Source organism: Ceratotherium simum, chromosome 1 (assembly GCF_057802395.1).
Source record: "Ceratotherium simum simum isolate JZ-2026a chromosome 1, ASM5780239v1, whole genome shotgun sequence".
NCBI lineage: Eukaryota > Metazoa > Chordata > Mammalia > Perissodactyla > Rhinocerotidae > Ceratotherium > Ceratotherium simum.
In genome coordinates, this window is record NC_141900.1 from 109,288,660 (window position 1) to 109,315,968 (window position 27,309).

General features: G+C 42.7%; 1 protein-coding gene across 4 annotated transcripts in view; it reads left to right on the forward strand.

Moving 5' to 3' along the window:
- Window positions 1–3,388: 3,388 nt before the first annotated feature.
- The window catches only part of DNAJB6 (DnaJ heat shock protein family (Hsp40) member B6), a 79,015-nt gene continuing 55,094 nt past the window's right edge, over window positions 3,389–27,309 (forward strand). For 3 of the 4 annotated variants that reach the window (XM_087433767.1, XM_004430578.3, XM_087433780.1), the window contains exon 1: window positions 3,389–3,552. The gene's annotated coding sequence lies outside the window, so the exon portion shown is untranslated. Of the gene's footprint in view, window positions 3,553–20,261; window positions 20,715–27,309 lie in introns of those variants that run through there. The other variant, XM_087433772.1, reaches the window with a different exon arrangement.

The following is a 27,309-nucleotide window of genomic DNA, read 5'->3' on the forward strand; positions in this document are numbered from 1 at the left end:
GTCTGGAATTCTCTCCATCCACGCAGGGCTTCAACTATTAACTCCGGCTTATCTTTCAAAACTCTTTCAAGATTGGCCTCTTCTGGGAAGCTTTCTCTGACCCCTTCCTCACCCCATCCTGATTTAGCTGTCCCTCCTCAGGGCCTGGGGCCTGCTGTCCTCAGAGCACGGCCATACAGCTCCAGACAACCCACAGTCGACGGGCTCTCTCCCTCACTGGATTCTAAGCTCCTCCAGGGAAGGAGTCCTGTCTTCTCTGACCTGTGCCTAGACCCCAGCATAGTGCTGGTATACAGTAGGTGTTCAATACATGTTCAATAAATGCATAAATATCCTTCTCATGCTTATTCCACAACTTTATTTCAACCTCTCACCACCTCACACCACACTGCTACAGAGTTCTGGACACACTTTGTCATTCCTGGTTTCAACTCTATAAAAATGATTTTATTGGTTTTGAAAAGTAATTATAAAATAAATATATTGTATATGTAATACAAAAGTTCAAACGATACAAAAAATCAGAAAGAACTAAGAACTACGTGAAATCTCACTATCTAGACATAAGCAACTCCAACAATTGACTGAATATTCTTCCACTTTTCTGTGTGTATATGTTGAAGTTGCAGAATATGCCTCTTTGGCATAAGGATTATTTTGAGCCAATTATTTTGGAGAAACTGCAGGTGCAGGAGAAGCTCTGAAAACAGAGTAGTTTACCCTTTTGTTAACGGAAATCTCCATTTGTAAGGGTGTCTTACTCTCCTTACCAGGAAGAAGAGAATGATTCTAAATCACCAGAAACTCTTATCAATGGGGAAAGCAACGACCGAAATCTGCATGAGAACCTTACCCTTGTTTACTGTGTTTGTCCCGATAGCCTCCCTTAACTGGCCTCCCCTCACTTCGGTGGCTTGGGTGGTCTTCTGGAGGTTACCAAGTTTTCCTGGGTGTCTGCCGTGTGTACCTGAGGTACACGTGTTAATAAATTTGTATTTCTTTTTCTCCTTTATCTGTCTTTTATTATTGAGATTCTCAGCCAAGAACTCAGAAGGGCAGAGGGAAAATTATTTTCCTCCCATACAGTGTGTGTGTGTGTGCATTTCACATACACATACGTATACACTCATACACACACACATAAATGGTTTTACAAATATGGGATCACATTACACTATCTCAATAATGTGTCTTGGATATATTTGATGTCAGTAATTATAATCACATTATTATTTTTACAGCCTGCATGGTATTTCCTGGTAAGGAGGAACTGATTATCTGTAAAGTTGTGGTCAGTAACCTCACATGTACCTTTTTTTTCTTTCTTGTCCCTGCATTTATCGCCTTAGGGCAAATTTCTACAAACATTATCCTTGGATCAAAGGTCAACTTTAGTTTGATAAAATTCGCCCAACTGTCATTCAGGAGCTTCTCCTGAGGATCCTGGACTCATGGATGGGCCTGGCAGGGTGTGTGTGCGTGCACGTGTGCCTGTGTCTACAGATTCCCTCATATCACTTGCACACTTTGCTGGGGAGAAGCTGGTACCTTTTATCAATTTTTCAAAGAGGCTGTGACACAGAAGAGCCATTATTTACTGAGTATTTCTGAGTGCCAGGCACTGAGGTGAGCACATACAATTAACCTTCCCAGCAAGCTTATCATCCCCATTTTACAGATGAGAAAACTAAGTCAGAGTCTCCCTACTCTTCTACCCATTCTGCAAGTCACACATTTGTCAGTGCTTGGCTTCTCTTTCTACCAGATGACGAGTTAAGCCCTTGGCCTCCACACAGGCTCAAATACTTCTCCATCTTTATTTCCATTGTCATGATTTAAAACCTGTGCTCTCGTCAAACTGATGCGCTCACTCTCCCTAGGCTGACTTTGTGCTCTGGCACATTGCCTCTTTAATTCTCTGCAAATGCCTCTCACCCCAATTTAAATCCTTGCTGTTCCATTTTGAGGTGAGCATCCTCTGAACTAGAGTTTCCAGTAGCACCACCATCTGGGCTAACATTAACTTTGGAATAAATCCTTAATCTTATCTTGAAAGATCTTCTGTTCTTCCACAAAGAGCTCCTTGAATATTGCCACTTCAACTAACTTTCAGGGTGTTTATTCCTGTTCTCCCAGAATACCGCGTGGATTCCATCAGGGCTGGCGCCTTGTTTTCTACTAGCTGGTTTTTCTCATGATACAGCTCACTGCATTGACAGATGCTGTAATAAATTTTTTTTTTTTTTGGAGGGAGAAAGAAAAAGTTATTTGTGGCTAGCCTACCACTTACTATTTAAAATTCATGTCTCTGCGCTGTCTGCATTTTGAGATTAGCTCACACTTGCTGTAGGGACTTATTTAAATGTGAAAAGTCACATGATAGTACTGTCAACACTGGAAGGGAAATAAAACCCCATCGACCTGCTGGCAGATGCCGTTACACGTGACAGCGCCAAACTCGCATACACCTGAAGGAAATTCCAGTCTCTGCTGAGATTATTTTAGGTTTTATCATGAGATGTCCATAGTAAAACCAAATATGGTGTTATTCCTTCCTTTTGACCAGGCATTTACATAACCTACTACAAAGAAGAAGAGAGAATTGACTCAGAATAAAAAAATTATTTTTTTCTTTTGCTAATTGGTCATCTGCTAAAAACTACAAGCTGTTAAGTAATACAATGAGGGTTTAAGAAACACAAGAAATGCACATACACAATATAAAGCCATCCTTTGTTCTGAAGTAGGAAAAACTAGAACCATGGGTATTAAGCCTTCCAGACGCCCACAATGAAGGTTATGAATCCGCTACCATACAGCAGCAGCGTTTAACACGTGTCCTCCTTCTACCCAAGTCTCCCAAGGGCTGAGGAGCAAGAACTGAGGCCTTGGTGGAGAGGGCTGAGACGGCGCCCGGGGTCAGCACCGGGGCGGGGGCGCTCAGCGTGCGCGGGCACCTTCGTTCTCAGGACCCGGGAGGGGAGAGGACAGACCCGCAGGGACACGTGCGGGGCCGCCACCGGGGACAACGGCGCCCGGGGTCAGCACTGAGATCCCGGCGGGCCAGGACCCCTTAGCACGAGGCCACAGCGCGCGAACCCCAAAACCGGTCTCGGGTTCCGATCCGACCAGCACTGCCCGACGCTCCGGCGTTCCGTCGTCGGGGCCTCGGTGACGGAGAGGCCGGGGACGGAGGCGGCACCCGGACCTCGGGTGAGCCCGGGACCGCGACCCTACCCGCCCGAGTCCCGCCTCCCCGTGAGGCACGTCCGGGTGCACAGCGGGCACAGCTCCTACGGAACCAGCGGGGTCGGCACACGCGTCGGCCCAACAGCCCCGAAGCTTCGGGAAGGCGGGGCGGGGCGCACGAGGCGCATGCGCGGCGTCAGGACCGGGCGGAAGTGGATGTCGCCGCGTGACGCACTTCCTGTTTGTTGTTGGAGAAAGGAGAGAAAGGAAAGCGCGAGGTGCAGCCGTCACCGTCAGCAGCGCCGTCGTGCCGGAGCCGAGGGAGACCGGGCCCCTTCCCGCCGCGCCGTCCCCGCGTCCTCGGTGAGGGCCGCCCGCGCGGGGCAGGGGGCGGGCCGCGGACCTGACCCGGGCCTGGCAACGCGTGCGGTCGCCGGGCCGTGCCGGCCGGGGGTCGGGTGGGGGTCAGGCCGGAGGCGGAGGCCGGAGGTCGCGGGCCGCGGGCCTGGGGTGGGATCGGGGCCTGGGGTGGGGCCGGGGGTCGGCGTGGGGGTCAGGCCGGGGTCGCGGCCGGGGACGGGTGTAGGGCCGATGCCGAGGGCCAGGGGTGGGGCTCGGGACCGGGGTCCAGACTTGCCGCGTCCCCGGCCCCCGCGTCCCCGCGCCGGCGGTTGGGGCTGGGGCCGTGCGGGCGGCGGTGGGGGCCTCTCCTGCCCTGTCCGCCCGGGGCCGAGCCCGGCCCGTCTCGCTCGGCAGCGCAGGCCCGCAGCGGGAGAGGCTTGCTTTTTCTCGAAGGCCCCGCGTAGTTGACCCTGAAGCCAGCGCGAGGTGGGTTTACAGAAGGAAGGAGCCGGGGGAGGCGGCGTCCCCACACGGAGACGGGGACGCAGGCGTGGGGCCGCGGGGCCGGGTTGCCAGAGCTCCCCGCTGAGTTGTCGGAAGTTTGTTGATTAGCAAAATGCCTGATTTTCAACTCGCTACTTAAGCCAGTTTGCTTCGTTTCAGTTCAGCGTGTAACGCGGTTTATGTAAGTCAAGTTTATATCAGCTTTTGCCCGAGTAAGGAAAGAATGGACGCGAGAAGCGTACTTTGCAAACCTTGTGTCGTCTGGAAAAAGGTGTTCCGAGGTGGGACGGGTTGTGGTCAGGGACGTGAACTTCGGTGCTGCCCTGCTCCCGTGAGCTGCGGAACGGAAGTGCCCGCTGTGGAGACCGCCCCCCGGGGGCTCCCTAGGAAGAGTGGGCTGAGCGGCGCTCCTGGTATTTTTCAACGTTTTTAGTTCAGTTGTGGATTCGTAGTAAGATATTATGGCTAGAATCTTTTAAGGCAACTAATTGATTTAGTAGGAAAGTTAAAAAGGAAAGAGAAACTCTTACCATTTGGACTTGTTTGCTGATTCTTCAGGTTTAATCATTCTTTGTAATAATTACACATAACAAAAATGGTTTAGTGATATCTGAAGGAATTATGTCTTCTCTCCGCCTCTTCCCCAGTCCGCCCCCCCCCCCGCCCCCAGGTTCTTTCGGGGAAGGTTTAATCCAGACTTTTCTTGTTTCCAGTAAGAGACTTCAGCTCCCATGGGGTTAGGACTTTTGTATTTGTAATAAAAAGGTGAGTGCTGTTTGTGCACGTTATCCAAGGAGCTGTGGGACTTTTTGGATTATGCAGAATATGAATTTGGGGAGTAAATTGGCTGGGTGTCGTAGTTTGTGGGTGTGGATGACTTGACGGGAAGTGGGAGGAGAACAAAAGGGGTTGAGAAGCTGACTTTTGAAACATGCCTAAGTATGCTTAGTGTGGTGCTGTAGAAGATGAGAAAGTTGGGGATTTAAGACCCTTTAAAGAATTTGAGATGAGTTCAGCGTCCTCTTCAAAATATCAGTGTTTAAATTTGTTTTCTTCTGGATTTGAAAGTGGAAGATTTGGGAGGTATTTCTTGCTGCAGGACAGAGGCTTATCTGGAGGGCTGGATGGGGAGGGCTGGATGAGTAATACTCTGAAGACTAAATGATGGCTAGAGAATTCTAGTATGATATCTGCGACCGGGTGGCATACAGTAGTTTTCCTTTTTAAGCAAACCCATTATTTTTAAGGGTAGAAGCAAGAGTAGAACTATTAACTCTATTTTGGACAGTTTCAAACAAATACAACTGTGTACTCATGGCCACCATCGACAGGTTTCAACCTAGCAAACTCAAAAACCAGTTTGGGGTGGGATAAGTTTATGTGTATTTTTTCATTTTTAAAGAGGGCACTTTAAAACTTGGTGAATTATTTTTAATTCAGCTCTTCAGAATTGCAGTGTAATCTTGACTGTGTCACCTTAGTGGTGTTTCCCGTTACCTTCCACTGGGGTGCAGTGGGCATGACTGCGTGGTGAAGGTCAGCTGCGTTGTTGGTTAATGCTGAAGGGTGGCTACACGTGGCTTCTGATGTCTCTTGGTAAGGAGTACGTGAATATAGTCAGCCTTTATATCTGTAAGTTGATATTTTAACGTTTTTTTTTTTTTTTTTTTTGGTGAGGAAGATCAGCCCTGAGCTAACATCCATGCTAATCCTCCTCTTTTTGCTGAGGAAGACCGGCTCTGAGCTAACAGCTATTGCCAATTCTCCTCCTTTTTCTCCCCAAAGCCCCAGTAGATAGTTGTATGTCATAGTTGTACATTCTTCTAGTTGCTGTATATGGGACGAGGCCTCAGCATGGCCAGAGAAGCGGTGCGTCGGTGCGCGCCCCAGATCCGAACCGGGGCTGCCAGTAGCGGAGCGCGTGCACTTAACGGCTGAGCCACGGGCCGGCCCTTAACAAGATTTTTAAAAACCTTTTTTTCTTTTGTGTGTTTTCAGTTTCTTGGAAATGATTCTAGAATTTAGGATGGTATTGTGTGTTAAAAATCTGGTTTGGGGGGCCGGCCCTGTGGCGCAAGCGGTTAAGTGTGCTCGCTCCGCTGCACGGCCGGGGCTTCGCTAGTTCGCATCCTGGACGCGCACGACGCACCGCTTGTCAGGCCATGCTGTGGTGGCGTCCCACATAAAGTGGAGGAAGATGGGCATGGATGTTAGCCCAGGGCCAGTCTTCTTCAGCAAAAAGAGGATTGGCAGATGTTAGCTCAGGGCTGATCTTCCTCACAAAAAAAAAAAAAAAAAAATCTGGTTTGGTTTAAATTTGTGCAGGACACCACCTAGCTGTGAAAGGTTGGTAACTGCAGGCTTCCTAGTGAATTGGGATGGGATGGGGCACAAATGCGTGGCTTCTCTTTGGTGGATAGAATTTGAGAGAACTTCAAACTCGGAAAAGGGAGGTAAATGAGAAGAAAAGCAAAGTTGATAAAGATCAGAATAGTGATAGAAATGATAATATAGGAATCTAAAGACAATTTTAAAGCGTAATTGGAGAAAATGACTCACTGGATAAGTCAGCTAGGAAGACTGATGGTTTATTATATATTTATTATAAGGTGTTTTTTCAAACTCTGTCACGATTGACCCTTTTTCTTTTCTTTTTTTTTTTAAATTTTATTTATTTATTTTTTCCCCCAAAGCCCCAGTAGATAGTTGTATGTCATAGCTGCACATCCTTCTAGTTGCTGTATGTGGGACGTGGCCTCAGCATGGCCGGAGAAGCGGTGCGTCGGTGCGCGCCCGGGATTGAACCCGGGCCGCCAGCAGTGGAGCACGTGCACTTAACCGCTAAGCCGCGGGGCCGGCCCCGACCCTTTTTCTTTTAATATTCCAAGAAAGAAGTAAAATTTAAAAACTTTATATTTAAGGTGGGGAAAATTAATTTCTGAAAAAATAAAAGTAGTTAAATTTCTAAGGATTGCAGTATATATCAAAGCAGGGAAGGTTCTGTTTTATATCCTTCGTATCTTATTTCAAAAGCTGTATCTTATTTAGGCATGGCTTGGTTTTCTCTTAAAATTGTTACGGTATCCAAAGTTTGTAAGGACTTTCTGGCCATTCTAAATAAAAAACAGTAACTGTTGCTTATGGCTGTGGGACAGTAGAACTATTTGTATCTAAATACTCTAGGTACTTTAGGATTCCTAAGCTCCGTGGCAAGCATCAGTTGTCTTTGGAAGGGTGATTTCCTCAGGCAGCATGTGATTTTGTGCTCTTCAACGTTCTCATCCTGCCTTTTAGCACCAAAGGCATTTCGAGTTTGCTTTGTGTTTGTGTGTGCACCCTGGGGTGCATTCCTGCAGGGAAGAGTGGAATCTTCTGTGTTCCTTTGTGCCTGTGGCATTGTCCCTGACCCAGAGTGCTCAGAAAAGATTGGTTGAATAGGATCCTTCCTGTTTTGTCTGTTCTGATTACTCTTCTACAATTACTAGTGGGATCCAGAGTTTAGACAGTTAGAAAGGTAATATATAGCATAAAGTTTTAGTTCACAGGTATCTGAGACTGAGTACTTGCCATGTGTTCTATTTTATTTTAATGAAAGGAAGTTAGTCATGTCTGTATCTAATAGGTGATGATTGCCAGTTGAAAGAATGATCTTGGGTCTTGAATTATAGAGGAAATAACTTCCTTTGTTTCAGGAATACTTTAGAGCATATCGGGTAAGAACAAAATGTATAAGTAGATGATCTGTGATAAGGAGTGATGGTTCACTTCTATGTTTTTTTCTTCCCTACCCATGTATTTATTCTGGGAGTCTATCACATAACGAAATGACATGTTGGATGCTTCCCCAGATTTATCACTTATTTCTTCTTAAACTTCTTGCTTGGTTCCATTCCATTAAGCATATAGTATTGAACTAAATTAGTCTCTTGCCACAACAGGAATTAAACATTTAAAAAACCGTTTTAGGGCCGTCCCCGTGGCTTAGCGGTTAAGTGCGCGCCCCCCGCTGCTGGCGGCCCGGGTTCGGATCCCGGGTGCGCACCGACGCACGGCTTCTCTGGCCATGCTGGGGCCGTGTCCCACATACAGCAACTGGAAGGATGTGCAGCTATGACATACAACTATCTACTGGGGCTCTGGGGGAAAATTAAAAAAAAAAAAAAACCGTTTTATTTAAAATTACCCCTTTTCTAGGTTAGTAGAATTAATGAGAATTTTGATTTGCTGATTTTTTTTTTTAAGCTAAAGGTAGGGAATGTCTTCAGTGGACATATGACCTCGAATTATGTTACTTAAAACAATGTATAGTGAGAAGCGGTCTATGGGTGGATAATAATGACAGGCTTTCTGGAAGAAAGAAGGTTTTTTCCCCCTTCAGCTCCATTTTCAGTGTTGAGTTCCATGGATTGGAAAGAAACAAAGGAGCATTTTTTTTTGTCCAAGCAGAGCAAGTTTTTTTAGATGGTAGACAGATGTTTAGGTCTCATGGGTGGAAAGATGGTCACTGATATCCAGTAACATCTTACTTGTGTGGCTGGCCAAGATTTGGGATATAGAGTAGCAGAAGGTCACAGAATCTAGAGGTATCTAAGTCCACACACCGAGTTTGAACCTGACTCAGGGATAATCTGTGGAGGCCTCGAAGAGTAATAATATTGGAACAATCATGTTGGGCACATATATTCTCTGAATTTTGTTAAGAACACAAGGCATGTGTAATGACTAAGAAATTTTCCTTTAGAAAATTATTAAAATCTGAACTTTGTAACTGAAAGGGGCCAATTGAGCTGTACATAAAACTTGGCTTTTTAGAGCTAACTCATGGAGCACCTCAAATAACTGAAACTTGGATGAGTTATTTGTAGTCAAAACTGCTAGTAGATGCAGTTTCACGGAGGAGAATATGGGGGAGGAGAAATAGTGGCTCTGAAGTCATATTGCACCCTGCGGATGAACAGAATCTTGAGAGAGATGATTCTGGTCCCGCCTTTTCCATGAGACCAACCCTCAGGCTGTTTTCTCCTCTTGGCCTTATCCCACAGGGATCATTTCTGTCTGCAGCTTTCTTTTTTTGGGGGGGAGTAGTTAAATTTGTACTGCTTTAGTGGTGTCCCTGGATATTTTGTTACATTTACATCATTGTTTTGGAGAAGAATGTTATCTTTGTGGCTGCAGATTTCATCTACTGCGGACTGGTTTGCATGCAGTTGATATGGGGTATGTATTTGATTCAAGGGGCTGTATTCTTAGAGAAATTCAGTAATCTCTGTGTTTAGAGAAACATGAGGTGTAGATTGGTCAGAGAAAGTCTAAAGTGAGTAAAATGAGTGAAGGTTGCCAAGAGGTTTGGGAACCTGTAGAGTGCCTTTCCAGTACTTTTCCCTTGATATACAGGAGTAGAATTAAGGCAGTTTTGTTGGGAAATCTATACACCTTTTTTCTCTTGATAGTAAAAGGAAAATCTGAGAGACTTAGCAAGAATGACCTAGTTTTATTTTACCCAGAGTTCTACCTTCAAGAACTCTCTAGTAATAAAACTTGTAAATGCAAATAATAACGGTTTAATTCACTTGTAGAGTAATTGTGCAGAAGATATGCTAGCTGATTTACTTTGGGAATCAGAACTTCTGTTTTGGGATGTTGATGTAATGGTACACTGGTTAAAGTGCAAGAAACAGTAGAGAAACGGGTTTTTGAACTAGCAGCTCTCACCCTGAAGGAGCATCTTGGGTACTGTGTGTGTATACATCCCAGCTCATTTTTCTTATTTGTAAGATCTGTTTGGAGAAAGTAGGAGTCTTGGATGGGCATGGTTGGACCCTTAGGAGTTAGAAATGGGAGATTGTTACTGATCTACAGACTGGGAAAAGAGAAGGCCTTTCACACTTAGTGGCTGGTTGTATTGTGAGGACAGAAACTTCTTTTTACTTCAGCAGCATATCTCCTCAGATGAACCAAAGCTTTTGACCACAGGGCTCATTTCTGCATTGGAAGGACTGCCTAAATGTAGCTTTAATGAAGTGAGAATTCATCTTTCCAGAGAGGAACTCGTCTGTGTTCATTTGGGTATAGTGTAATGAGTACAGGCTTCTCTTTGAGGGGCATACTTTTTGTTGTTAGCGCCATCAAGTTGATTCCAACTCCTACCGACCTCTGCCCTGTCTTTTTACACCATCCTCTCCCCTTCTGGCACTATATCAGACAATGCTCCACTGCTAATTATAGGGTTTTCATGGCCAAATTTTTCACAAGTAGGTGGCCAGGTCCTTCTTCCTAGTCTTTCTAGTTTGGAAGCTCTGCTGAAACCTGTCCACCACGGTGACCTTGCTGGTATTTGAAATACTGGTGGCATAGCTTTCAGCATCACAGCAACACGCAGCTGCCACAGTGTGATAACTGACAGACAGGTGATGTGATTCCCTGACTGGGAAGCGAACCCCAGGCTGCTGTGGTTAGAGCGCTGAATCTTAACCACTAGACCACAGGGGAAGACTAGATTAGAGTATATAATGTCTGGCATATATAGGGTATATAGTAACATTTTAATATTTTGCTAATTTGGTTTGGTTAGTCAAAATTGATCCTGTTAAGTGGACCAGCAGCTGGGGGTCACATTGTAGATGAATGTTTGTATGAATCACGTGAGGTGTTGGTTTAAAATGCACATTCCCAGGCTAAGATACTACTGGGTGAAATAGCATCTTTTGGAATGGGCCTGGGAATCCTCATTTAGACAAGTTTCCTTTTTTTCATGCATATAAAGTGACAGTCTCTCTCTGTAGACTGCCATCTTTGTAGTTTTCTGTTTGTACGTGCTCCTCCTTTCTCCGAGCACCCGTGCCAACAGCACTTATCCTCACAGTTCCTGGTGCCTGCTCTGCACTTGCCCTGACTCATTTCACAGTCTGAGTTGCACTCAATCATAATCATGTCAGTAGAAGCACTGTATTGACTTAGCGCTTTTTTCCAGCCCAGCAGTGTATGACACCCATTGGGCATCCCCGTGTTGAAAGTGAATAGTAGAAGGCATAGTCAAGGCTTGGCTTCTAGTGATCTCAATAAAGCTTTTGTAAGATTTGGTCAAAAAAATTAAGAAAGGCCAACAGTTAGGTGCAAAATGGGCAAAGGATGTAGGTGAGCTGTTCACAGGAAGCGCTTACAGATAGCTCTTGAACATGAAAAGATGCTTAACTTCATAAGCACAAGACAGATCAGGCTTCACTTTAAGGGTTGAAAATATCAGACAAATTAGTAATTGTTTCTTAGGGCTGGAAAACGTAAGGCTGATAATAGTAGTCAGAATGTAAATTGGTACAGCCTCTGTGGCAGGCAGTTAGGCAATGTCATTTTTTTTAAAGACATACATCTTTTGATGCAGAAATTTCTACAACTTCCGATAGAGTTGCTTCCAGCAGTGAGAAAGAGGGCAGCTCACGCTGGAGCGCCTGGGTCTGACCTTGCTCCCCACTGCAGTGTGTAACCCTAGACCACACTCAGCCTCTGGGCCTCAGGTTTCCCGAAGGAGAAACAGGGGCAGCAGCAGTGTCCACTGAGTGCTCAGACTAGTGCTGGATAGAGTCAGGGCTCAAATATTAGCTGTGTCAGGATATTCATGTATTCACAATGCCCTCCACCACATGGGACACTTCTCATTTTAAAAGGGGAAAGTATGGCCTGTAAATAGTATTTTTTTCTGAAAGTGCCCTTCCAATTCCTAAGCTATTTAAGGACTTCTATGGTGTAAGTTGGGTATACGGGCCTAGTAACTACTTTTCAGATGACAGTTCTGTTGCTTTTGTCTCCTGACATTGTTTTGTCCTTGTAGATATATATTTTTTATTTTGATAACTTAATCTGTCCTGAATTAAAAAAAATTTTTTTATTGATATAATTGACATGTAATAGTGGAAGTTTGAGGTGTACCACATGTTGGTTTTATACATTTATATATTGCAATATGATTACTATGGTAGTGTAGCTGACACCTTTATCATGTCACATAATTATCATATGCTTGTATTTTTTTATTCCACATGTATTTTTTATTTGGCAAATTCAACTTTGCATGCTATACCGAAAGAAAAAAAAAGAAAAAGAGAGAGTAATTTAAATGGCTCCAGTTCTGTGACTTTTTCTATGGTTGGTTTTATTCCCATGGGCAGTAGATGCATTCAAGTCCCATGTAGTGTCATTTGGCTGAACGCAGAACATGGAATGAATGATTTTAAAAGTACGATTCAAATAGTGACCACAGAACTGACCACCAGGCCAGTGGGTAGTTATAGCTTCCTTAGAAGTCCTGATGGAGAATTGTTGGCCAAAAAAAGAGTTAAAAAGACTAAGGTGATAGAAAACAGAAAGTACCAGCCAATCAGAATATTCATTAGTTTCCTAAAACCTTCCAAAAAGTGAAACCTTTTTGAAAGATTTAATTAGTGATGATAAACTCTTTTGCATCAGTATTTATATTACTGATGACAACATTTAAACGTGCGTATTGATGGATACATGGGCCTTGGGCTTACTCATCCATTGGAATATGAGGGAACTTGAGTATCTTCCTGACGTTCTATAGTTAAAAGCTTTCTTCTGTGTGCCCACTAATTCAGTAAGCCTCATTACTTGCCAGGGGCTACATTACTGAGCTCTAAAGATAAAATGGCACGTGTCCTGCCCTCAAGGAGCTTACGATGTAAGAAGCATTAAAAAACCCACAGTGTAATGTGTGATGGGTGTGATAACCTGGTGAATATTATAAGGGAGGCATGTATAAGATGCAATCCCAGTGTGAAGAAAGTACACAGAGGTGTGTACTCAGGAAAGAGGAGGTAACCTGGAGTTGAGATAGGGTGAAGAATGCACCTGGGAGGTGCGAGGGCAGGCCAGAGTGCAGACAAGTGGCATTGTCTGGAGTCAGCAGATGGTGGAGTCTGGTTTGCAGGGAGGATGGCATCAGGGAGGATAGGAAGTCAGACAGGGTGACAGGCTTTGGATGCTGTGCAGAAGAGTCTTGAGTTTTCCCTGTCAGGTGGCATGTGATGGTTTTTGGTAGTACACTAATGAAATCTGTTTCATTTTAATAGTTAGATATTGTTGCAGAAAAAATAGCTAGCATTTCTAACTTTTGATTTTTATGGATATTACAACGTGCCCATTAACAAATTAATTTTTAAAAATGTTAAGGAGCTGACCCGGTGGCATAGTAGTTAAGTTTGTGTGCTCTGCTTTGGTGGCCTGGGGTTTGCAGGTTCGGATCCCGGTGAGGACCTACACATCGCTCATCAAACCATGCTGTGGCAGCTTCCTCAAGCAAAAAGAGGAAGATTGGCAACAGATGTTAGCTCAGGGACAATCTTCTTCTCTCACACACACACGCACACACAATGTTAAAAAAAGTAAAGGTAATATGCATGGAAGTACAAATCAGGCCAGAGATTGGTAAAACAAATGGTAGGAATCCTTGAAGGGTTTGGCTAGAGCACAGGCCTGCCACGTGGGTGTTGTGGCACTTGTTTTTGCAGTAGTGTAGCTGACAGATGGTGAGGGTCTAAACCAGGGTACAGTGGGTAACTGGTGATTAATTGGTGATTGGTTATGGAGGTTGAGGGAAAAAGGGTAAATCTTAGAAACTCCTAGGTTTCTGATTTGATTAGCTGGGTGAGTGGGGTCAAGTTCATGGAAATGCAGAGTACAGGCAGACCGCTGCTGTTAAGCGGGTCACACGGCTTATCTGGTTTCCCAGTGCATATAAAAGTTATGTTTACGCTATGGTCTGTTCAGCGTGCAGTAGCATTATGTTTTAAAAAAACCCAATGTGGGCCGGCCCCGTGGCTTAGCGGTTAAGTGCGCGCACTCCGCTGCTGGCGGCCCGGGTTCGGATCCTGGGCGCGCACCGACGCACCGCTTCTCTGGCCATGCTGAGGCTGCGTCCCACATACAGCAACTAGAAGGATGTGCAGCTATGACATACAACTATCTACTGGGGCTTTGGGGGAAAAAAAAAATAAATAAAAATTAAAAAAAAACCCGATGTACCTACCTTAATTAGAAGATACTTTATTGTTAAAAAATGCTAACCATCATCTGAGCTGTTAGCACGTGGTGGTCCTTTTGTTGGTGGAGGGTCTTGTAAAAAGCACATCAAGTGAAGTGCAATAAAATGAGGTATGCATGGGGCCGGCCTGGTGGCATAGTGGTTAAGTTCGCGCATTCTGCTTTGGTGGCCCAGGGTTCGAAGGTTTGGATCCTGGGCGCAGACCTACACACCGATTCATCAAACCAAGCTGTGGTGGTGTCCCCTATACAAAATAGAGGAAGATTGGCACAGATGTTAGCTCAGGGATAGTCTTCCTCAAGCAAAAAAAGAAATAAAATGAGGTAGGTCTGTATAGAAGGAAGAGCGAGTATAGTCTGAAGTGCTTGAGAGGCACCCGATCCTCAGTTGGGTGTATCAGCCTGTAGCACAGGAGAAATTCTGTTAGGTAAGTTTTGAAGTGGTTTATTTAAGACCATTGATGTTTAAAGTGATTATTGATTTAGTTATTTACCATGTTTGTTACCGTTACTATTTGTTGTCCTTGTTCTTTGTTGCTGTTTTTTGTCTTCCACACTTTTTCTGCCTTTTGTGGTTTTGATTTTGAATGAACATATTTTATGATTCCATTTTCCTCTCCTTTGCTAGTATGTTACACTTTTTATTTGTACCTTTTTAAAGGTCGCCCTGGAGTTGGCAGTGTACATTTACAGCTAATCCAAGTACACATTCACATAACACTATACAGCTTCATGGGTAGTGCAAGTAAGTACCTTATAACAATAATAACAGGTATTCGTAATTCTTTCTCCTTGCCCTTGTATCGTTGTCATTCATTTCACTTACACATAAACATATGTATTCATGTAAGCTTATACAATCAAATGTGTTGTTGCTATTATTTGAACGAATTGTTATCAGATCAATTAGGAATAAGAAAAATAAAAAGTTTTTATTTTACATCCACTTATTCTTTCTCTGATGCTCTATGTAGATCTGTTTCTCACCTATATCATTTTCCTTCTCTCTGAAGAACTTTTAACATTTCTTGCAAGGCAGATCTGGCAAAAAAATTTCCCAATTTTTGTTTGCCACAGAAAGTCTTTTCTTCACTTTTGAAGGATAATTTTGCAGGATGCAGAGTTCTAGGTTGGTGTTTCTCTTTTTTTTTCCTCTCTTCTCTCAACACTAAAAATATTTTACTCCACTCTTACTTGCATGGATGGAATTCTTATCTTGCCTTCCCTATAGGTAAGGTGTTTTTTGGTCTGGCTTCTTTCAAGATTTTTTTGTCTTTATTTTTCTGAAGTTTGAATATCATATGCCTAGATGTAGTTTGTTTGGCGTTTATCCTGCTTGATGTTTTCTGATCTTCCTGGATGTGTGGTTTGGTGTCTGACATTAATTTGGGGAAATTCTCAGTCATTATTGCTTCTAATTGCTTTAAAGTTCATTTATGCTTCAGTGTTGCTTCTATCCCTTCTGATATTTCCATTACGTGTATATTACGTCTTCTGTAGTTGGCCTGCAGTTCTTGGATATTTTGTTTTCAGTCTTTTTTTCGGTTGTTCAGTTTTGAAGTTTCTATCGTCATTAGATTCCTCAGCCACGTCCAGTCTACTAATAAGCTCATCAAAGACATTTTTCTTGTCCGTTAGTGTTTTTGATCTCTAGCATTTCTTTTTGATTCTTAGAATATCCATCTCTTTGCTTACATTATGCATCTGCTTTTTCCATTAAAGCTCTTAGCATATTAATCAGAGTTTTAAAAAATTCTTGGTTTGATAATTCCACTCTTCCTGCCATATCTCACTGGTTCTGATGCTTGCTCAATCTCTTCAAACTGCTTTTTGCGTTTTAGTATGCCTTGTAATTTTTTGGTGAAAGGTGGACATGATGTACTGGGTAAAAGGAAGTGCTGTAAAAAGGCCTTTAGTAATGTGGAGGTGAGATGAGGTGTGGGGAGGGGAAGGTTTCTATAGTCCCAGGAGTAGGTCTCAGTCTTTTGGGGAGCCTGTACCTCTGAACTGTGAACTTCACTAGTGCTGCCCAGCGTCCTTCCTCTCTCCTTGGTGGGATAGGATGGCTGGAGGGGACTGAAATTGGGTATTTCCCTGCCCCCCAGGTAGTTTAGGCTCTGATAAAGCCTCAGCAAGTTAGGCTCTGGTAAAAGTTTCCCCTGAGGGCAGACCTTGTTAAAAAAAACAAAATGTTCTGCTATTTCTAAATGGTTCCTTTTCTCCTCCGCTTGTCTGAGGCACAAGGGCGTTTTTCTCGAATATTTACTGTGGGGCCCTGATGGAGCTCCTGGAGGTAAAACTCACACAGTGTCCACTCCGAGCTGCCAGCAGTTCGTCAGGGACAGTTCAGTCCCTATCCCTGCATTGGCTCTGGGGGGATTCTTTTGCTCTGGCAAGTTGTGACTGTCTGTATCCGCCTGTGTATCTCTCCAGTTTTGGGGGGCAGACCTCACTTCCGTGATAGATCTAAGAAAAGTTGTTGAGTTTTCAGTTTGTTCAGCTTGCTGCTTGTTAGGACTGAGTGGTGATGTTGTAGCTCCTTACATGCGGGATTAGAAACCAGAAGTCTGTTTTTGTATTTTTGAGGAAAATCTTTTTATGGATGTTTCAGGAGGAGGGAAAGTAAATGCTTCTGTTGAGTTTGCCATTTTAAGTATGAAATTTGTATGTTTATAAAAGTTAGACTTTACGGATTGATTCTGACACCTTCAGCTTAACTGTTGACACGAGCTCTGCCCAGGGAAGAGAGTCCTGCAGGTTGCTGGGGTTGTAGCTGTGATCCCAACTTGAGTGTTTTGCAGAGTTGTAGTGTATGTGCCTTTTGATGTGAGAGCATTTCCAGATTATCTCACCTTAACTATTAGACTGATACTAGTAAGCTGGTCAAGGGGGCAAAAGACTAGGCAGCGACTGCATGAGAGAGCTGACATTCACACTTAACTACCAGCTCTGTGTCAGCTGTGGAGAGTGTGTTCCGGATCCTCCTGTGCGCTCTCCTGATTAGTGTACCTTGAGATATTAGCTGATTGCAGTATGAAACAACAGTGATTGTCAAGCACATACAAATATTCTTAATTTCATCATTTATAATTTTACTTTTGATGTACAGAATAGTTCAGATATATAATTTATAAATATGCATATATGTATTGGCACGGTGTACTCTTTAATTTTTCTTCTGATGTGGTACTCAAGATGAGTTTAGATATCACTTATCTGTATGTGACATGCTTTCTAAAAGTCCTAAGGTCGAAGGTCATTAAATTTATTGGAGGAGGTGTTTTTGGTTAAGGAGGGGAATTAGGCTAGTTAGTGGCTTTACTAAAGAGGCAGAGTTAAATTTTTTTACTTGATTAGAACTACTTTGTTGGAAACTGCATAGATTAACAAACTAGTTGTCCTAAGAAACATTTTTTTCTTAGTTGAAAGAATATAAAGTATTGGTTTCTTATAGCTTCCTTAACGTACAGTAGGACCTGTTAGTGGAAAATTAGAGAAGTTTCATAATTGCTGTTAGAAAAGATAATCATGTAATCAGAAATATCTTCCCAGTCTTCATGCAAAGTTCCTTGTAAGCCTGAATTGATTTCTGTTGGAGAACTCTCTGCTCTACCTGTGCTTTCCAGTATGCAGGTCAGTAGCCACACGTGGCTGTTGAGCACTTGAGTGTGGCTAGTGTGACTGAGATATACTGAGTTTTAAAGTATATTTAATTTTATGACTCCGGATTTAAATGGCTGCGTTTGGCTAGCCGATACCGTGTTGGACAGTGCATTTTAGGTGTTTTCCAAGTGCATTTCCCGCCTGCCTGAAGTCCTCGTGGGCACCTGTGCTTTTCGTTTACCCGTCTGCTCTTTCATGTCTTGTTCTGTCATGGAAATCGCTTCTTGATTCCTGCATAGTTTTCAGCATGCTGAGGGGAAGATGCACTGGCTTCTGGGTGCAGAAGAGAAGCTGCTTCTTCCTGGCAGTGCCTGCCGATAGTGGGAGGCAGTGAGTAGGGAGCCATGTCGCTCCCTTGATCCGGGTATGGTTCAGAAGGGAAGGCAACTCGAGTGGGCCTCTCAGTCCCTGCGGGCGCCTGTGTGCTGGTATCATCTGTCCCCTGTCACGTTGGTTGAGCGTGTGAGATGAGGAGAGGAATGTAGGTCAAGAGACTGTCTCCTGAGGAGCTCTCTGAGTGGGCATTGGTGGTGTTAGGTCCTAGGTGAGAACTGAAGAGCTAGTTCTTACCCATGCCCGCAGGCTTACTCCTGCAGTTTGAGCTGGGAAGCAATGCGAGTTGGCCATTCTTAGGACGTAGGTGAAGGCTATTTAAAATGTGTTATCGCTACAGATGGCAGCTTTTTGAAAATAAATGGCTATCTTTGATGCTTTAGAAAAATTGTTAAAGATTCAGCTTAGTTGGTCTGTGACTAGGGAAGTAGTCTGTGTGTATAAAATAACGCTTATTTATACCTCCTTGTGCATGTCCTGGTTGAGCAGCAGTTTATTTAAAATTGTTTTGGAAGTGGGTAGTATTTCTAAATTTTCAGGCTGCTTTTATCATCTAATACTATACAATCAGTTGGACATTTAATGTACAAATTTATCAGTTTAAAACATGCTGTTAATATTTAGAAATAGTTTTATAGGTAAATTCATGATAGAAATGTATAGGTGGCCTTTTATTTTGTGTAAAGCTGTGGAGTTAATCATAAATAATTTGAGTACAGTTAACCTTTTGTAGATTTTGTCAAGTTTTATATTGTTTCTTTTATCCCTAATTATTCTGAAGCAATGAGAAATGAATCAATCTTTGGCTAACACTACGTGGTGGTGGTTGTGACGTTAACACTTTTGCCAGCTTTTCAGATTTCCTAGGAGATGTCCAAGGTCCTCAATACCTTATTTGGGTCTCCATTTCTAGACCTTAGGGTATTTTCATTTTATTGTCTTTACCGAGCAATTTTTGAATTTAAAGTAAAATTTGTTAGTCTTATTGGCACTTGTTAAAAACTTAAAAACTAAAAAGGTAGTGTTGGCATATAAAGAATGTCCTATAGCATTTGAGTCCTACATTCACAGCATCACTTGGTTGTATAGGCATTTTATGTAACCAGGTTACATTTATCAATTTTAAGAAATTAACATTGGTACAGTGCTCTTAACTACAGACTTTATTCGCATTCCACCAGTTTTCCACTAATGTCCTTTTACTGCTCCAGACACCAGTCCAGGAGCCCAGGTGGCATTTAGTTGTCATGTATTCTCAGTCATCCCTGTGCTGGTACAGTTCCACAGTCGTTCCTTGTTTTTCTTGACCAGGCCTATAATTTTTTGCTAGCTTCTTTACTTTCTTCCTTGACAGCATGTCCTAGGCACATCTTGCACCTTTCCTGCCCCAAACCTAGCGTTAGCTGGTACAGTAAATTTTCATTCTATCTAATCCCCAGTGGAGCTAACGGTGTACTTTATAGCTGGTTTTGTGCAGTGCTGGATACCATATTGTATGTTGTGATAGCTTCTGCATACTTACAAGCCCACCTTGGCTGTGAGAAGGGAGGGCATGATTAAATTAGGATAATCCTGCAGCATTTCAGGGTAGGAGATGCTGGTGCTGTTGAAGATGGGAAAAGTGAATGGGTTTGAGATATTTCGCAGATAGACCAGGCAAAACTGGATTAATTCGTTGCGTGTATGTGGGCATGTAGTGATGTTGGTGAGGGTGGACGTTTCCAATCAAGCAGCTTGAGAGCTCAAGGTAGAATTTACTAGAGAAAGACCAGGCGTGGGAGTGGAGAGAATTGAGTTAAATTTGGTCATGTTCTATTTGGGATGTCTGTCAGATGTCCAAGTGGCTATGTCACGCAGCCATCTGTCTATTTGTGTCTGAAGTGCCAAAGAGAGACCTAGGATTAGAGCTTTAAAATTGCGGCATCATTGCTAACCAAATGGTCTTTAAATAACAGGAGGAGAGGAGAACAGTGTAGGATGAGAAGAGGGCTTGGAGCCCCTAGCTTTCCCATCATTTATTGACAGGGCTAGTTGAGGGGGGCAAGCTGGCAGATGGAAGACAAATCAGGAGACTAATGTGACCCGAAAGCCCAAGTGTGTTTAGGGTTTTGGAGAGTCAGCGTGAGCCCTGAAAATGACTACTGGCTGTTAATGTGGGAGGCTTTTCCTCTAGGCCTTAAATAAAGAGTTTCAAGTGGTGGATGGGAGCAGGACAGGACTGGGTGAGGGAGTAGAGAAAGTGGTAAGTATCAACAGTTTTTTGCAGAAGGGGCAGCAGAGAGTGACGTTTTGGTCTCTTCTCCAGATGGTAGATCTCATTGATTGTCTGAATTTTCTTCATGGGGTGGTCTTCATTTAGAAAGAAAGAAAAACAGGCAACATTTGTGTACTGCTCGTAACCCAGGTGCTGTTAATGGATGATGCTGATATACTCCCTCAGTCCCAGTCCCAGTGACTGTCCTTGTGGGTTAGATAAATCTTCCAGGGGGATGTTTTAGGTGGTTAAGTAATCATGGCGTTCACCACCTGGCAGGGATGGCCTCCTGAGTTTCAGCCCATCTTCCACGTCTGAACTGACTGCCTTGAGGATCTTTCTGCCACATCGTTTGCACAAACAGAAGCACATTAGTGTGAGTACGGGACAAACCGTTTGGACTTAAGAGAACATGTGCTTTGAATTGGTAGTAAAGATGTCTAAGCAGTGACATCTGACCCACCGATGACCTCTGGCCACATATGGCTCAGATGATGGTTCAACTGTTCGGAAGTGGGAGCTTCATCCTGAGATTTCTCCTCTTGTTCTGTTGCTAACAGTGGACTGGCATAATTTCCCCCGTGTTCTGTCACTGCTAGGCCCTGCTGAGGTGCCCCCACAGATCCATGAAGCCACAGCTGGAGCTCAAAAGTGAAAATAGCCTTGCATAGTTCATTAGTAGCCTTTTGAAGTAGAGCTGAAGGGATGTGGATTTTTCTGCGGCTTTCTGGCTGCTCTTGCTGTGTTGTGGTCGATAGTCAGGTTTTAGTCCTGAAGTTAGAAGATTACTGTGCTCCTTGATCTTGAGAATCAGCTACCTCTTCTGTGGGTAGTAATTTCCAGGCTGAACTTGCCTCTCTCACTGACCAACCAGTGTGCTTTGAATGTTTTAGCTGCCAGTGAGGAAACCTTTGTAATAGAGTGCTCACTCCCATATTTTGTAAATGATTGCATTTGAAACAATTTCCCTAATATTTTATGTTGAACATATTCAAACAACTGAAAAAACTATACAGTGAATAACCATGTACCCTCAGGTACATCCTCCAATTAATGTTTTGTTATCTTTGTTTTGTTATGTATGTATCACAGCTAATTGGATTTTAATGTTAAGTTGGAAAAATTACGAGAAAACGGTAACCATATAGTTTTTCTCCCTCTAATTTGTAATTTAAAAAAAAAATTCTGGGCCGGCCCCGTGGCTTAGCGATTAAGTGTGCGCGCTCCGCTGCTGGCGGCCCGGGTTCGGATCCAGGTGTGCACCGACGCACCGCTTCTCCGGCCATGCTGAGGCCGCGTCCCACATACAGCACCTAGAAGGATGTGCAACTGTGACATACAACAATCTACTGGAGCTTTGGGGAGAAAAAGGGGGGGAAGAAAAGGGAGGAGGATTGGCAATATATGTTAGCTCAGAGCCGGTCTTCCTCAGCAAAAAAAACAGGAGGATTAGCATAGATGTTAGCTCAGGGCTGATCTTCCTCGCACACACACACTCACACACACAAAAAATTCTGGGAATATATTTGAGAAAAATATGTTTTGATATTCTAAATGGGAAATCTGGTTGTAGTCTGTTCTGTGTTCTTAACCTTCTAACATCTAGAGCTTTTATTAATGTATTTGAGATTATACATTCCTTTCTAAAGTTAACTTTGGCTAGTTGGTGAAATTGGTATGTAGTTCATGTACATCTAAATATATTCTGATTTCCTTTATGATTTCTGTGACCCAAGGGCTTTCTTGAAAACAAGAGTTCTTTCTATAGATATTTCTTTGTGGTTTTATGATAGTTTTCTATTTCCATTCTGTTATTTTTGTAAGTGTTCCAAAATTTAGATGTTCAGTATGCTTGATCATGTGGGCATGTGCTTGGTAAGAACGTAAATTTTCTAATTTCTTAGCTGAAGTGCCCCGTTTTGTGTCCATGACATTGAGTTTGTTAAATGTGCTGGAATCTTAGAAACTTAACTTTCAATCTGCTTAATATGATTGTGGTGTACCATTGTTTCTGAAACATTTCTTTTAGAAAATGTTTCTATTTATAAAAACCTAGCATATAAATAAAACTTTTAACATGTCTAACGTATATACAAACTTTTAAAAAGTTTTTATTTATAACTTTCAGTGTAACTTAACGTGTTTACATAACATAAAATGTACCCAGTAACCAATTTTAAGTGTACATTCTACGTCAGTAAGTGCATTTACACTGTTGTGTATCCATCACCGCCATCCATCCCAGAACTTTTTTTGTCCTCCCACATAGGAATTCTGTAACCATTAAACAGTAACTCCCCGTTACTCTCAGGCCCTGGCATCCTGAATGTTTCCTTTTTGTCTTGTGATGCTGTGTTTTTTTTTTTTTTTTTTAACTTTTTTTTTTTACTGTGAAATTTTTGTTGTACATTATTGTTTGTCAGTCACCATATAAGTGCATGCCTCCACCCCTTGTGCCCCTTGCCCCTGGTAACCACCAAACAGTTCTATCTGTCCGTGTGTTGGTTTATCTTCCACATATGAGTGAAATCATGAGCTGTTTGTCTTTCTGGCTTATTTTGCTTAACATAATACCCTCCAGGTCCATGCATGTTGTTGCAAATGGGACGATTTTGTGTGACGCTTTTTTTTTTTTTTTTTTTTTTAATAATTTTATTTATTTTTCCCCCCAAAGCCCCGTTAGATAGTTGTATGTCATAGCTGCACATCCTTCTAGTTGCTGTATGTGGGACGCGGCCTCAGCATGGCCAGAGAAGCGGTGCGTCGGTGCGCGCCCGGGATCCGAACCCGGGCCACCAGTAGCGGAGCGCGCGCACTTAACCGCTAAGCCACGGGGCCCGCCCTGTGTGACGCTGTTTTTTGATTGGATGTTTTTGAGACAACGTTGGGTTCAGAATTGCGTATTTTATCCTTGTGAAGTCATTGTTCCTGATAATGCTCATATTCCTGCATATTCTTCCTGAGGGTCATGTTGCTGCAGGAGCTTTCTTATGTTTACTTTGTGCATCTTTCCTGTCCCATGAGTTTGAATTTTTCTGTCTCTTAGAAACAATGTAGTTTTTTAGGAAAGTGAATTGTAATGAAATTAAGGTGCATCATGTACACCTTCAACTTACACAATGTTGTATGTCAGTTGTATGTCAATAAAGCTGGAAAAACAGAACAAAACGTTCAGTTTTAGAATATCTTTAATCTTAAGTCATTTACAGTTGTGTTTACTGAAATATTTGAGTTGAATTAATGTTTGCAGAACACTTAGAATTGTGCCTGCTATAAGTGTTTTGTTAAATTAAAAAAATGTTTTTACATCCTGTATTATGCTTTTTTCATAAAAGATCCTTGTGCTCCCTTCTCGTCAGATAAGGTTACATTTTGCTTTCTTTTTTAAATTTTATTTTTTTAAATTGAGATATAATTGATTTGAGACATTTATACATTGCAGTGTTGATTTGAGACATTAATATACTGCAATATGAGTACCACCATGTTAGCTAACACCTCTATCATGTCACATAATTGTCATTTCTTGTTTGTGGTGAGAACATTTAGATCTAGTCTCTTAGCAACTTTGAAGTATATATAGTACAGTATTGTTGACTATAATCACCATGCTGTACACTAGATCTCCAGAATGTATTCGTCATCTAACTGCAAGTCTGTACCATTTGGCCAGCATCTCCCCAGCCCCTGGTGACCACCATTCTACTCTTTCTATGAGTATGGCTTTTGTAGATCCCACATGTAACTGATACCCTGCAGTATTTTGTCTACCTCTGACTTAGCTCACCAAGCATAGTGCCCTCATGTTTGTTTTCTCCTAGTGTTTATCGTTACGTTTTATTGTGTGCGCTCTACTTCTGCCTCCCAAATAATAGCCCGGAGCTCTGCATGCCTGCTAAATAATGAAAGGAACTGAAAATGAATTGACCCTGTAGAATGGAATGTTTTATTATTCAGCCTTAAAAAAGAAGGAAATCTGCCATCTGCAGCAACATGGATGAACGTGGAGGGCCTTATGCTAAGTGAAGTAAGCCAGACACAGAAGGACAGATACTGCATGATCTTACATGTAGAATCTAAGAAAGTCAAACTCAGAAACCAGAGGGTAGAAGAGTGGTTACCTGGGGGTGAGGGTGGAGGGAAATGGGGAGATGTCTGTGAAAGAGTACAGATTTCCAGTTACAGGATAAGTTCTAGAGACCTAATATACAGCATGGTGACTGTAGTTAATAATAACGCACCATATACTTGAAATTTGCTGAGAGTAGATCTTAAGTGTTCTCACCACTCAAAGGAAATAGTATCTGTTTGAGGTGATGGGTATGTTAATTAACTTGATTGTAGTAATCAATTCCCTGTGTATACATATATCAAAACATCACGTTATGCCCCTTAAATGTAAACAGTTTTGTAAATCATACATCAGTCGAGCTGGAAAAGAAAGAGTTGACGCTGTTCTGTGTGTCATCAGTTCTGGAGAGTAGTAGTTTCAGTGTCCCCTGTTTCCTAGTTGATCTGGACCTCCTGGTTACCTTTACGCTGACATTTTACCTTCTTATTCTATTTTCATGTCTCGGTACTTTCCCGGGTAATTTCCTCAGGTCTCACTTCCACGTCACCAACTCTCTTTAGCTCTATCTAATCTGCTTTTAAATTTCATTGGTCATGTTAATAATAATATAATCATTCTGCGTCATTTCCAGAACAGCAGATTGTCCCCCACTCCCACCCCCAGCGTGGTTTCCATTCGTTATTGCGATTATTTTGTGAATATTATATGTTCCCAATCAGAGTCTTAGAGGTGTTCAAACTCTTATTCATCCCGATGCTTTCCTTGTATTTAGAATTTAATTGTCAGCTCATTTTCAGCAGGGCTTATGTTTTGCTGGAATCTTTGTGACTTGGGTCGTAGAGATACTTTCTCCTCCACTTCACCATCCTGGGATATTTGATAGTTTTGGAGGGCTTGGAGAGTTGCAGATTAATAAAGGTAATGAGAGTCCATTCTGCGTATCTGAGGCTTAGGGCTTCAAGTTCTCAGGAGTGCCCTTTTTCCTTTTCTTTGTAGTTCAGTGGAAAGAGTTTTTCTTGCCTCCCTTTCTTGTAATTATAGCCCTTTGAGGAGCCAAAATCTTTTTGGGGATTTTCATTGCAGCCACTAGTTTCCTCTGCCTCAAAAGCAAGTCCCATCCTGGAAACACAGGACCCTTCCATCCCCAAGGCTTCATCTCATGATCAGCACTCTTGGTGTAATTGTCCAGTTGTTTCTGGCAGTTGAGCGTCGTCTTTCCTGGGAGCTCTGCTGTCTCTTCAAATGAGTTTGTTCGGTTGTATCTAACATTTCTAGGTATTTTGAGGTGGTAGGAGAGGGTTCTGTTTTAGATCATCCTTTGATATTTTGAGTTATTTCTCGCGTTGGGTCCCTGGACTGGTAACAAGTAAATTTCCTCTTTGTATGCTTCTTCCTGACCCTTTTGCATAGAGTTTCTCTCTAAACGTTTTATGAGACTTGCACAGGCAGACATTGTACACAAACGTGCTGAGTCATGATGTAATACAGGTTTCCCCCGCTATCCGAAAGTAGAGCATTCCTGTGAAACTTTCCGTAGGCTGAAATGGCATAAAGCAAAGAAGCAGTTACCACTAATTTATATGGGAAAAATTTTTGAGCGTTCCCAAACCCAAAAAATAACCTACCAGATCATATGACATAGTACATAAAACCTAAAATAACACTAACATACAGTAAAAGAAGGAATGATATGATAAATACACAGACTATGTAAAGTAGAAATAATGTCTGTACAGGGTAGTTGCACTTACCAGAACCAGGAAGATGGTGAGCACACTGGAAGGCTGAGAGGTGGTGATGTTGATGGTGTATTAGGCTGAGTCATTGGAGGTTGGGGTGGTGGGAGGTACAGGAGACTGGGGTGTAGGAGAGAGAGAGGAAGAGGTCATCTATCAACATCTCATCGTCCTCTGAATCCATTGGGGCGGGCAGGTCACTGTTGCCTACACCTTCTGTGTCTGCCTGCCTTAGTGTGGAAGGTCGAGGTTCATCTGCTGTGGCTGATGTGAAGGCTTAACATACAACAGTATGCTTGACTGCTTAGCCTCTATGACAGCTCACTGGAAAACAAATGATGATGCTATTTTCGCAAAAGTGAAAATCCTCTTTGGATTTCTTTCTGTTAATGAAAACAGATAACTAATGCAGATCTTTCATAAAAGCCAGGAGATGTAAAGCAGACTTTTGGATAACAAGTGAAACCTGTAGATACTTTTTTTTTTTTTTACCATGGATTGTTGCCCAATGTTGGAAAGTAGAAATTTAATACAACTGTGCATCTTGTTTTGAGAAATGGAATAATTCGTAGTTGTGGCATTATTTAACCTCAGCATTGTTCGGCCTTAGCAGCGTGGCCTTAGAAAGGTTATGATCTCATGTATTCATTTACAGTCAGAATATTTCTTTTGAAAATCTGCTACTAGGGTTTCTGGGAAAGCTGCGGAAAGCCTGGCATCAGTTTTGGGCGAAGTGGCTTGACAGAAGAACTTGCTTTATGGGGTGAAGTTACTTTGTAATGTTGTGTGGGGTAGGCCTGTTTTATGTAAGTTTTTGGTCATTGGTTTGATGAAACTTTAAATTTAGTGGGTCAAATTTAAAGAATTCATTAGACTTGACCTCTTAAAGAGGCAGCATATGTGTAGTTCCTCTTTGGTCTGTGGGACCCGAGGCTAAATCCTCTTAGAGATGGTAGTAGAAGGGAGTTTCACTGTCCTGCCGTGTTAAGTGACCTGGATAACCCACCACAGGTGAAGCAAATCTCTGCTGCTAGTTTTCCACTGAAGGCGTAATCTCTAGGGATGCCTTCTAATTCGTATTGACAACAGGGCAATAATATATTTGTTTGGTACATGGACAGCAGTGTGAAGCCAGAGGATAAAGTTACACTAATAGCCCTGTA